This window comes from Lithobates pipiens, unplaced genomic scaffold (genome assembly GCF_037356315.1).
Source record: "Lithobates pipiens isolate NorthernLeopardFrog02 unplaced genomic scaffold, aLitPip1_a1.2 Scaffold_8, whole genome shotgun sequence".
Taxonomy (NCBI): Eukaryota; Metazoa; Chordata; class Amphibia; order Anura; family Ranidae; genus Lithobates; species Lithobates pipiens.
The window spans coordinates 690,787,384-690,800,785 of NW_027507903.1; the positions used below are offsets into that span (position 1 = coordinate 690,787,384).

Below are 13,402 nucleotides of genomic sequence, written 5' to 3' on the forward strand. Positions count from 1 at the left end.
CTCAATGCTCTGTTTCATTGGGTAACTCAGTGGTTATGGTGAAGGTCGTCATCTTACATAGTTACATAGTTAGTCAGGTTGAAAAAAAAGACACAAGTCCATCCAGTTCAATCAAAAATCCATCCAGTTCAAACACAGTTCAATCTTCTGACTGTCATTTTGTTTGTCTCATGTATTTTAATTCTATTGATTTTTTTTTCTTTTACCGAAGGTGGTACATTGGACATTCTGGGTTTATTGTACTGCATTGCACCTTTTTGGTTTTGTTTGCATATTTCGTTTTTTCTTTTTTTTTTTTTAATGTGTAATCTACAGTGTTTTCTATCAAATTACTCTGGTAATATTTATACATCCTCTTTTATCAATAGATATTTATTGAATTTTCAGTTGGCAAGAGAAATAAACCATGACATTATTAACAATTGTAAAGAGATTTCAGGTATACAGTGTAAAATATCACAAGTGTTATACGTATTTCAGTTATGCATTTGGTTTCTTCAGAAATAAGGAGGAAGGGTTGTTTTTTTCATAGATTTAACATTTTCCATTTAGTACAAGGTTGCCACTTGTGAGTGAAGTGTTCTAATTTCTCTGAATGGATCGCTGTCATTTGTTCATGTGAATAGTGCATTTGGGTTAAATGTATCACATCCCGTATGGTGGGAGGGTTAGGGTCTTTCCATCTTTGTTAAGTGATGTTAAGTTTAGCGGCTAGCAGAATGTGTGTAGTTATGTGTTGTGATGGGTGTGGGAGTATTTCCATTTCCAAAAATACGAGTGCGGAGCTAGGAGAGGGTATGATAGAAGTTTGAGCGACTTTGGATATGAGTTTGAATGTGGATGTCCAGAACGCTGTCAATTTAGGGCACCCCCAAAAGGTGTGAAGGAGGTCGCCTTTTTGGCCTCAGTGTCTCCACCATAAGGTAGTTATGGAATGGTTGAATCAAGAAATTCTATCAGGGGTCAAATACCATCTGAGTAGCAATTAGACTGAAAGTTCCCAGAAGGTGGAGCAACTGGTGGCTTTATATGTGGCATTGCAGGCTGTGGTCCATTGTTTGTCAGTATACTGTGTGTACATTTTAGATCATTTACCCATTTGAGTAAAGGGGCTGATTAGGTGAAAGTGCATTTTTGTTGCACAATTATATAAGAGAGTGAGATCCCTTTATTATGGGGTGTATTATGGGGTGTACTGGCTGTGTAGTATGTCCAAGCTGGAGAGGGGATTTTGCGCAGCCATAAGTAGAGTGTTGATATGCAATGTTTTGTATGAATGTATTTGTATAGATCTGAGTTTGGGAGGAGAAAGTCGTTTTGGAGGGTAGGAAAGGGCTTGACGTTGTCTTTGTCAAAGAGATCATTAACCTATTTTATACCTTTTGATTGCCAGGATGTAAAGGATATTGATCCATGATGTAATGTACCGCTATGATAGGGATTTTCAGGGTAGTGGAGTGAGGGTGGGAGTGGGTTGATTGAATTCATATTTTCCAGGTTTTAATCAAAGCTGTCATGGTGGGAGGTATATGTGGAGGAATTCTAGCTCCCAGTGGTATGCTAACGAGCCAGGGATATAGGGAGTGACCTGGTGTGTAAGATGCTTCTATGGCTCCCCAGATTGTGGTAGGAGAAGGTAGGAGCCATTCTTTAAGTTGCGTGAGTATAGAAGCTAGGTAGTAATCGGCAAAGTCGATATATTCTGCCCCCCCCACTGAACAATGTTTAACCGCTTGCTGACATACAATATACAATGATATACGTCAGCACAATGGCACAGCTGCGCAAATGGGCATACCTGTACTTCCCCGTTAAATTGTGGCATTGTAGGCATGTACGTGCCACCCCACCACATGCTCTGTGATCGTGCTCACGGGACCTGCGGACTCGATTTCTGCCAGTGTCCCACGATCATGTTATGGAGCTGCAGAACAGGGAGATGCCTAGGTAAACAAGGCACTTCCCTGTTCTGCCTAGCAACATGACAGAGATCTCCTGCTCTCTCTCATCGGGAGCAGTGATCTCTGTCATGTGAGTGGTAACCCATCCCCCACAGTTAGAACACCTCCCTAGGACACACTTAATCCCTTGATCACCCCCTAGTGTTTAACCCCTTCAGTGCCAGTGTCATTTACAAAGTAATCAGTGCATTTTTATAATGGTCCCAAAATATTGTCAAAAGTGTCCGATGTGTCCGCCATAATGTCACAAACATGATAAAAATCGCAGATCACCATCATTACTAATAAAAATTTAAAGATGCCATAAATTTATCCCCTAGTTTGTAGACGCTATAACTTTTGCACATACCAATCATTATAAGTTTATTACGATTTTTTTTTTTTTGTTTTTTGTTTTTTTTGTTTTTTTTTTTACCAAAAATATGTAGAAGAATACGTATCGGCCTATACTGAAGAAAACAATGTTTTTTTATATATTTTCTGGGGATATTTATTATAGCAAAAAGTTAAAAATAATGCTTTTTTTGTTTGTTTATAGCACAAAAAATAAAAATTGCAGAGCTGATCAAATACCACCAAAAAGTGCTATTTTTGGGGTGCTGACGGGCACTGGACAGGCGGAGCTGATGGGCACTGGACAGGCTGCATTGGTGGGCACTGAAAGGTGGAGCTGATGGGCACTGGACAGGCTGCATTGGTGGGCACTGAAAGGTGGAGCTGATGGGCACTGGACAGGCTGCATTGGTGGGCACTGAAAGGTGGAGCTGATGGGCACTGGACAGGCTGCATTGGTGGGCACTGAAAGGTGGAGATGATGGACACTGGTAATGTTGAGCTGATGGGCACAGACTAAGGCAAGCCCAAGCTACTGGAATTACCTTTTTTTGTTAACAAGCAGGTGATTGGCTGCCAGGCAGTTCTATCAAACAATCACCAGCTTGTTAATGTGAAAAGTTGACTCTGTCAGATCCCACCCCGCCCTCTATGCAGTACTGCGACTGCTCCCATTCTCTGCTCTGCTATACTCTGGTGCAAGGTAGGGTGAGTGGGAACACAGAGCACACTATGGTTGAGGGGAGGGAGGGGTGAAGGGCACAGAGGACTCTAAAAGGGGTGTGTGAAGAGGACAGAGGACATTGTATTGGCAGGGTAGAGAACATTACAGTGGGGGAGGGATAAAGGGGACAGAGGACACTACAGTGGGGGGTGGGGTGTGTTTAGGGGACAGGGGACAGGGGACATTGCATGGGGGCAGAGGACACTACAGTAGGGGGGTGTGTGTGTAGGGATGGGGATATTGCATGGGGGGGCAGAGGACACTACAGTGAGGTGGAGGGGTGTGTGTGTGTAGGGACGGGGGATATTTCATGGGGGGCGGAGGACATTACAGTGAGGTGGAGGGGTGTGTAGGGGACAGGGGACATTTCATGGAGGGAGAGTACACTACAGTGGGGGTGTTGTGGAAAATTTTAGATGTATTTATTATATGTATTGTCATAAGAGTCCTCCTGTGTTCATTCTCCCCTAACCTGCTCTAAAAGAGCTGACTGGGGCAGACTGACGCTGGTTGAGATCCATTAGGTAGTCGATAACTTCTTGGGATTGGAAAAAAAGGTGTTTGCGGAGTGGGGGTATGTCCGCCAGGGAAAGGGCCCCTGTACACTGTACAGACGATCGTCTGGGGGCATATGCTTGCTCTGCGGGGATTGGTTGTAGGCGGATGTGGGCACATTATCTCTGCTGTGCCTGATTACCACATGGAGATGGGCAGTGCACATCTGTGGATAGCCTTCCATCCACACGGAGGTGTAGAATAATCCAGGTATACATTGTTCTCTGGAACAATGTATATTAAGGATTTCTATCAGAGGAATTGTAGTCATCGTTCATTGGTTTTGTATGGTTTCCATCATTGAAAGCATTTAGTCAGTTTGCGTCACTGACTATTTGAATGTATACATGTCTGTGATTGGTACTTTCTTCTGTATTGTATTGCATTGTACTGTCCTTATATGGGCATTCACATCCTGTGTTGCTGCTGTGAGGTCACACCCTTTGTGGGAGGTGTTCAGCTGTTGGAGGCACACCCTCCAGGGCGTGGCTTCCAGTGGAAAGCTAAATAACGTTTTTGGTTGAGGTCAGAGGACAGGGATGCTGACCGTTTGGAGAATGTAAGAATGCTGGTGATGGCTCTTTAATGAGGAACCAGGGGGGGGGGGGGGGCTGGCTGAGGAGCAGTCAGGCTGAGATGAGGATGTAGGAATGCAGGTGATGTCTGAATACTTGAATGAATGGGTTAGAAGGTAAGCTTAAAGTATTATATCATTAAAATGGAAATGGGTGCTTATATGAGCACAGCAGCAGATGTGGCTGTGTGCATAGCATACAGCCAAATTGCTATTATAGGGGGAAGGGTGTGTGTGTAGGGGACAGGGGGCATTTCATTGGGGGGAAGAGGACACTGTAGTGGGTGGAGGGGTGTGTGTAGGGGACAGGGAACACTACAGTGGGGGGAAGGAGTGTGTGTGTGTGTATGTGTGTGTGTGTATAGGGGACAGGGGGCATTGTATGGGGGGTAGAGGACACTACAGTGTGGGGTGTGTGTAGGGGACAAGGGGCATTGCATGGGGGGCAGAGGACACTACAATGGGGGGATGGGTGTGTGTAGGGGGCAGGAGACATTCCATTGGGGGGTGACACTAAAGTGGGGGGAAGTGAAGGAGACAAAGGACATTGCTTTTGGGGGGGCAGAGGACATTACAGTGGGGGCAGAGGACATTACAGTGGGGGTGTGTGAAGGGGACAGAGGATGCTGTTTTGGAGGGCACAGGAGGGACAACAGTAGGAGGGGCAGAGGACTCTACTGCAGGGTTGAGGGGGCAGAGGACACTATAGTTGGGGTGTTATTTGAAAGGGAGCAGGACACTGCTATGGGGTAGTAGACAACATTATTGTATAGGGGCAAAGGTCCCTACTATGGGAGGAGGGAAGGAAAACTATTGTGTGGGAGGTAAGGCTGAGCTGCCGGGCACTGAACAGGCTGCATTGATGGGCACTGAACAGGCTGCATTGATGGGCACTGAACAGGCTGCATTGATGGGCACTGGACAGGCTGCATTGATGGGCACTGGACAGGCTGCATTGATGGGCACTGGACAGACTGAGCTGATGGGCACTGGACAGACTGAGCTGATGGGCACTGGACAGGCTGCACCGATGGGCACTGGACAGGCTACACCGATGGGCACTGGTGAGGATGAGCTGATGGGCACTGGCAAGTATAATACACTCTTGAAATGTGCTTTAAAATGCACGGTTTTCCCTTTTGTGAACAAGAAAATAATAACGTTATGTGGTTGGGCTGGTATAATAATGCTATGAGGCTGGTATGAAATGATGTCCAGAAATTCCAAAAATAACATATATATCATACAATCATTACATAAACACGCACCCCATACACTGCATATATCATTTGAGGAAAATATGCTTATAAAATAGTTACTATTTGCCAATAAAAAATAAATATGTCCCCAGATTTCATTTTAAAAATGTGGTCACCTTAATCTAAGCGAGACAATCTTTATGACTTAAACTATAAATCTCTTTTATAATTTGTGAACTCTGAAACATTCCTGGTTCAGGCAGACGGCATTATTAAAAAAATGTATACCCTCCATGGTTTTAGTTCAGTAAGATCTTTTTTTTGTGTGATATACATGGGCTGACTCCCCAGCCGGGATCAGATACAATATCCTCACTAGGCTTAAATCTTTGGGAGGGGCAAGCTTACCCCATTTGGGTTACTATCACAAGGCAATACACCTTACCAGTACTTTTGGACTGGTTTCATAATTCTAGACGTAATACAGGACTTTTTCTAGTCCTGTAGTACGTGTTGTATGTCACCGCGCTCTAAATGATCGGAATTTGGTGTGACTGTGTGTAGGCAAGACAGCTTGAGCAAAATTCCATCGGAAAACCATCAGAGCTTTTTCTGATGAGAATTCCGATTGTGTGTAGGTGCCATTAGAGTTTGGGACCATTTACTTCTAATCTTTCCGCTGCTCTCTTATGTGAGTGCTGAATTCTATTTGATACACTTTTGAGACCTGCACCTGCACCAGATTGGTATTGTTATATGATTGGTGGGAGGAGGTATTCCCCTCACGTCCTGCCCTCTATATGATTTGTGATTTTAGTTTTTGTAGTGGTTCTTTCACTCTGGTCATTTCTTTGTAATTATTGCTATACTCTGATAAAAATATATTGTTTAAAAAAAATGATTGATGGGGCCTCACCTTGTTAGATCTGTCCATACATCCTCCAATCAGATTGTTTGTTCCTTCCCGACAATGAAGAGAGCTCAAATTATTCCTAGAAAGGTGAAGAGTCCGATCACAGAAGATTCTGGAAGAGAAAACCTGGAAACACGGCACTGGCCGCGTCCAACTCCTTCTTATACTATGAAGAGCAGAAGGGCGCAAATAAGGTTTTCTGCCTTGGAGGTGGGAGGGGACGGGATTTTTAACAACATAACACACCTTCCCCTGTATAGACTGTTCAGAGGTCATTTATCTCTATCTCTGCGTGTGTCCACATTCCTCATCCTGTATAATGAGCTGAACAACTCTCACCCAAAGTCTTGTCATATATCATACAATTTTCTTATTCCACTTCCTTTAGATTTACTGTCAGAGCTATGATTGGCCAATCGTGGCTCAGGGGCTAAGTCCATGCTTCAAACTATATAATTACATGGCAGCCATATGTAGTGTATTAATGTGGAGACTGGAGAGAGATTAGGTAGGTTAGTTAGTGGATAGAGCGTGCAAGCAGTGTTTATATATATATATATATACAGTATATATATATATATACAGTATATATATATATATATATATATATACACACATAATGCAGTGCAGGCAGTGTACAGTATATAATGCAGTGTACAGTATTTAATACAGTGGAGGCAGCGTACAGTGTGTACAGTATATAATATACTTCAGGTTGTGTACAGTACATAATACAGTTCAGTCGGTTTACAGTATAAAATACAGTGCAGGCGGTGTACAGTATATAATATAGTGCAGGCACTTAACAGTATAAAATACAGTGCAGTCGGTGTACAGTATAAAATACAGTGCAGTCGGTGTACAGTATAAAATACAGTGCAGGCGGTGTACAGTATAAAATACAGTGCAGGCGGTGTACAGTATAAAATACAGTGCAGGCGGTGTACAGTATAAAATACAGTGCAGTCGGTGTACAGTAGATAGTTTTTTCTTTGTTTCTTGTTATATACTCTGCACTAATATTTTACAAAGAGTTTACACAGAAGTGGTTGTTGGTGAACAATTACATTTCACATATATACTGCAAATATGCAAAAGACACTTATAGAAATGTCAATAAGGGTGCTAGAAAAATGTCAGAAATAGCAATAGTTCTCAAATTAGGGCACTGCAGTAACTTTGTCTGTCCAGATTTCCCAAGATTTATCAAACAATGTACAAGAGAGGGTGTTGATGATCAATAGGCATTCAAACAAGTGATTTTGTTGGACTATCAATTTTACATCTGTCAGATGTGATGGCTTTCCAGTTGCAAAGCACCAAATTGCGAGCAGCTATTAGTATGTGAATGATGACCGCTCTAAAAGGATGAAGGCACTTCTCTATCCCTATGTGAAGTATGGCTAAAGCAGGGTTAGGGGTGAAATAATGATGGATAATGGGTAATTGATGAGATCAGTTGGAATACCTGTGATTAGTTGGATAGCTAACCCTAAAAGCCCAAGAGAAGGAGAATGGCATAAACAAATTCTTCAAAGGGAAACCTTATGGATTGAATGTCTTTCCGTGACATATGCTCCAGGTATAAATGAAACACAATCTTATAAGCCATTCCTATTGTCAGCAGTGATGTGGGCGCATGCACGGTAACCTGTGGCTGGTCTGGGTGATGTCACCGCCGGTGTTGGGGATGACGCGTGTCTGGTCGGGACGTATATACACATGGACATGGCGGTGTTCAGACGGAGACAGCTCCACTCTGTCTGGACGCACAAGGATGGCTGGTTTATCTGTTATATCCACCATTACTAGGTATGCTTGGAGTTTTTCCATTCCACTTTTATTGCTGTCTTTTGTGTGGCTATGGGGGTTTCTTGATCGTTGCGTTACTACCACTGTGGACTATTTTTTCTTTTTTCAGCTTTGAGGCTCTTTGACCCTTACAGGACCCTGGAGCTTATGCTGGATGTACAATAAGGATAGTTTATATTAGACTATTCTTTGAAGCTATGTGGCATTACCCTATGTTGGCCATTTGAAGGGCCTTGAGATTGGCTCTACTGTCCAGTAGGGATGAGCCGAACACCCCACCACATGGTTTGGTTCGCGGCAGAACATGCAAACTGACAAAAAGTTTGTGTGAACAACGTTAAAGTCTATGGGACCCGAACGTGAAAAATCAAGTGCTAATTTTAAAGGCTAATATGCAAGTTACTGTCCTAAAAAGTGTTTGGGGACCCGGGTCCTGCCCCAGGGGACATGGATCAATGCAAAAAAAGTTTTAAAAGCGGTGGTTTATTCTGGAGCACTGATTTTAATAATGCTTAAAGTGAAACAATAAAAGTGTAATATTCCTTTAAATATCGTGCCTGGGGGGTGTCTATAGTATGTCTGTAAAATGAAGCATTTTTGCCATGTTTAGAACAGTCCCTGCAGCAAAATGACATTTTTAAAAGAATAAAAGTCATTTAAAACTGCTTGCGGCTGTCATTTTGGGTCCCGGCAATATAGATGAAAATCATTGAGAAAAATGGCATGGGTCCCCCCCAGCCCAATACCAGGCCTTTTGGGTCTGGTATGGACATTAAGGGGAACCCCACACCCAAAAAAAAAAAAAAAGGCATGGGGCCCCTTATATACTCTGAACAACAGTATACAGGTGGTTCCCTGGGTTAAAAACAATATGGGGACTGTAGGTTTGTTCTTTAGTTGAATCTGTTTGTAATTTGGAACAGGTACATGTTGTAAGTGTAGCTCCAGCCAAAAAATCTATTTTTAAGTTTTTTGGCTAACATAAGGAAGGGTTATCACCCCTGTAACATTTGTTTTGCTGTATGTGCCCCTGTTCAGAAGATTTCCTCACTTTCTTGGAATTTGCAAACTTGGGGGTTTTAGGGAAACAAGGATTGGTAATAACTCAGTGGAGGAGACACGTTTTTCCCATATCAACTCTAAGCCCTTGTACATACGGTCAGATATTCCGATGGAATGTGTCCGATCGGACCGTTTTGTCATATATTCCGACTGTGTGTGGTCTAAATCGGACTGTTTACGACGGAGTATCCGACGGACCAAGTTTTCCAACTTGTTGGTAAAGTTTTCTGACAAAATACTCTGATTGGACATACTCCAATCATGGGTAGAGAATTCCGATCGGACAAAGTGCCACGCATGCTCAGATCAAATTCCTACACCAAAACTATTGGCTACTAGCGTGAACGTAGTCCCGTCGTAACGAAATAACGGAAAATCTGACGTGATTACGACAACTTTGTCCGACCATGTGTATGCAACAGTTTTGGACAAAATCCGTTGTCGGAATCTCCGACCGTGTGTACAAGGGCTTACAGGAGAGAATTTCCCTTCCTAGGGGTAGATTTCCTCTCAGTTCCTGTTGTCTCCCTCAGTTTGTAAGTAGGAGATGTTTGTAAGTCAGATGTTTGAAAATAGGGGACCGCCTGTATATACTATACGGCCTGCCCTTGATCCATCCTGCTCACATAGCTGTTTCTCTAGCTGTATACTCTGCATGATTCTTTGTCCCTGTGGACTTTGGTGGTAACCCAGTTACCCTTTGTGGATCCCTGTCCACTTTAACCATTAATCTAGGGGCTGAGTATAGGCGGAACCGCACCTTCGGTTCATATATAGTGCTCCTCTTGCGCTGGGAATTTTTGAGGGTCTCTTACCCGTCATTCCCTTACTTAATTTAAAGCCCATAATGACTGGCCAGTCTTCTCTACATGTGCCTATACACTTTTGCCTCCAAACTACTTTATCTAGCAGATGTACTACATATACCTGTGAACAGCATTATTCTTCCCTTTCTTATCTCTAACACTCCAATGGACAGTAGACAGTGACAACATAACATATAACCACCAATCAATACAGTTCGATTAAGGGGAGTAAAATAGGTACCCTTTGTGCCGAAAATGCCTTACCGATCAAGGAAGTCTGATAACTCAAATGTAAGCAAAAGGCTTACCTCAGGCGGCTGATTATCAGAAATTCCCGGATCGTCTCAAGCTCCTCGTTTCGGTTACTCAGGGTCACCTGATAACCCCTCCTGGCTGGCTCGACCACCTGAAATGGATATTTTGATGAAAGGCAACTCCTATCCTCATATTGATTTAGTGGTTCCAAATTAATAACTACTGCAGTAGGGAACAGACAAAAAAGATACTCTCAGCATCTTTCCAAATAACCGTTCTCCTTTATTATGACGCATTTGAAGGTTTTTATACACATGATTACTTAGGTATCACATTAATATTACAATTGTATGTTTATGGTAACAAGGGGCGTTACATAGGCAGGCTAATTCTAATCAGGACTCTAAAGAATGCAAAACGTACTGAAAACATTATTAGTGCTGTGTGCACAGTGAGGGCATTGTGCAATACATATAAAATAGAATACAATTATATACAGAACCTACAAATTTCCATTACAACTCTGCACAAAATTGGGCCTTATGCCGCGTACACATGATCAGACTTTCCGGCAGATTGGTCCGGTGGACAATCTGCCGGACTTTGCAGCGCAGATGGCGGTGGAAGGACGAGATTGACCTTCCAGGTCACAGTATGTGAGGGCATGTGTGGAACCATGGCAGGAGGCGGAGCTTCGGGGGTGAGACAGGCACTACAACAGAGGGACTCCACGGCCCCCAGGACCTCTATGCCTGGGGGGCTGATGACACCACCGGTCCTGGTCTAGGATGACAGGTGGGAAGGCGAGCTGACAGTGTGCGAGGAGGAACCGCAGGAATGCGAGCCAGCGATGGAGGCAAGCAAGGCGGCTGTTGGGGTTCCAGTCAGCCTGGTAGGTCAAATAATGTCTAAATGTTTTTCTTTGAAGTTGCATTGCAGGATTTGTTGGGGGTTGAAAAGGGGGGTGCAATGTCGGCGGCAGTTGCTCCTCCGGGAACAGAGGTGGTGGATGCTGGCCCACAAGTGGCGGGCAGTGCGCCTGCCAGTTTGGGGACAGTGGTGCAGTGGTGGGGTTGTCAGGTAATGGTAGGATGGAGATGGTAAGGATTGCAGATGCAAAAAAATAAAAATAAAATGTGAGATGTGCGGGTTCTTTGAGGGTCCCCTGGGAACACAATTAAATAGGAATTCCGGGATATAATTTGAAAAGGTAAGTGTGTGGATCTTCTCATTATGGCCCCCTTTAAAAAAGGGGGGATTTACATTTTAAGTGTATAGGGTCATGCAGGAAGATTAAGGGAAAATGGATAAAGGTAAGAGGAGGTACCGATTGATTTTGTGGAAGGCGGTCGCCATTATGCGATTGTCATGGGGGAAGAACCCAAACATGGTTTGGCATTGTCCTGTTATATGTAGGCCAGTGGTAGGTGCACATGTTAAAAAGAAGGATCTGATTGGCTATGGGATGATGAGCAGTTTAGACCGTGCAGGTCGGTATGGCCGTCTCTTAATGGGGATCAAAGATGCTTCTGGATGCGGTTTCTGTAGTAGTAGAGGCCCCCGAAGCAGTTCCTTTGGGGGGGTATACCCCCCTCTGGACGGTCGGCCGAAAAGGAAGGGGGTGGGTTGGCAGTGCAATGTGAGCTCCTGTCAGTTCAGTGGTTTTTGATGTTAAACACGAGTGTTAAAAGGGTGGGGGGACCCATCCATTCTGTCGTGGCTTCATGTGAGGACAATGTACAGACGAGCCTAGTCACACAAGGGATGACTTTTGGAAGGGGGTGAAAAGGTTGCAGCCTTTCATAAGTAGATACCCGGATAAGGAAATGGCGAGGCTAATTGCCTCCGGGGTTTTTAATGGTGTCTACAGCGGGGGTGGTGCCTGAGAAGGAACCAAACAAGTTTTGCCTCGTTTCCTCACTGATCTGTCAAAAAAAAAAAAAAAAAAGTTCTGGCATAATCCGATGCGGTGCACTGTGTCCGATACTTCACGTACACAGCTATAAGGTGGGTTAGGTGTGACGGAAAAGGGGCGCCTATGGAGAACTAGGAATCCGTGTTCCACTTGCTTACAGTTTATTAGGAGAGCTTTGGCTGCTGGATAGATGCTGGCAAGAGGAGTTTTTTACTTGGAACGATGCCGGCCCATGGGTTGCTCAATTTAGTGGGCCATGGTTATATGTTTAGGTAATTGCTGGAGTGGGGGGGTAGAGACGTGTCGGTCCCTGATTCAATCATACATGGCTTGGACTTTTTTTTTGTGTGTTGGGCCGCCTTCCTCCGATGTGTGTGCGATTATACATTGCAGCACATTGCAGGTAGGTTCATTAGTGCCATTGGCTGCAAAACACAGGGGGACGATGAGGGATATTGTACTATTTTGTTCTGGCATTGTAATTGTTTCAGGGGTTACGGAGGGTCATCTGCCGGTGACCAAGTTGGAGGTACTATAGAAGGGGGTGTGGGAGGTCCAGGGATGGCGTGAGGTACAGTTGAGGACTTTGTTGCTGGGTAAGTTCAATTTCACCTGCCGGTTTTATGCAGATGAGTGGGTTTTGGCCGGCGGCTGCCGTCTGCTACAATGGGGGTTTCAAGCCCTGGCTAATTTAGACAGTAAAATGCGGAACATAGGGAGGGTTAGAAGGTTTGGTACGAGTTCTTGGCCACATATAACGGACAATAGGTGGATGCCAGGTCGATGGGAAAAGAGGTCACGAACACGGCGGGGTAAACAGGTTTGGGGGAAATTTTTTCTTTCAGGGGCAATAGAGTGAGGAAATTTGGCCCCAATTTTGTTGGGTGGAAGTGGGGTGTTCATTCGTAAACGTGTGCTATTGGAATTTTCCAGTGGTTCCGGCTATGGAGCTGGGGTAAGGGTCATGCAGGAACCTGACACGGAGTTGAATTGTGATTATGTGGGTGTGGTTTACGTGGTCAACCACATGTCCGCGTTGTCACAACTGGTCATACTGCGGCTACGCCATTTTGTGTTGCGTTAGGTGCAGTTGAACATTTTCTATATGCTATTCATCTTGCAGGCTTCGGAAACCTGGGGGGCTTACTCCTTGCATCTATTTTCGGTGGGAGTTAGCTGGCCACAGAGGGGGAGGAGTTCCCTACACGGGCTGGGTATGGGAGATGGCATTGGAGTCACCACGGGAGGTAACAGGGCGGTCAGCCAGTGAGTCCACATGGGTGGCTTACGTGA

The 13,402-nt window shown here is 44.3% G+C and overlaps 2 protein-coding genes across 2 annotated transcripts in view; one reads left to right on the forward strand and one right to left on the reverse strand.

Annotated features, from left to right (window-relative positions):
* Nucleotides 1–6,443, reverse strand: part of LOC143962550 (NACHT, LRR and PYD domains-containing protein 3-like) — a gene marked incomplete at its 3' end in the record, with an annotated part of 112,107 nt that extends 105,664 nt beyond the window's left edge. Inside the window, exon 1 of the mRNA XM_077471817.1 lies at nt 6,263–6,443. The remainder of the gene's footprint in view (nt 1–6,262) is intronic.
* Nucleotides 1–13,402, forward strand: part of LOC143963522 (NACHT, LRR and PYD domains-containing protein 3-like) — a 262,510-nt gene that overhangs the window by 9,672 nt on the left and 239,436 nt on the right. The window lies entirely within an intron of this gene.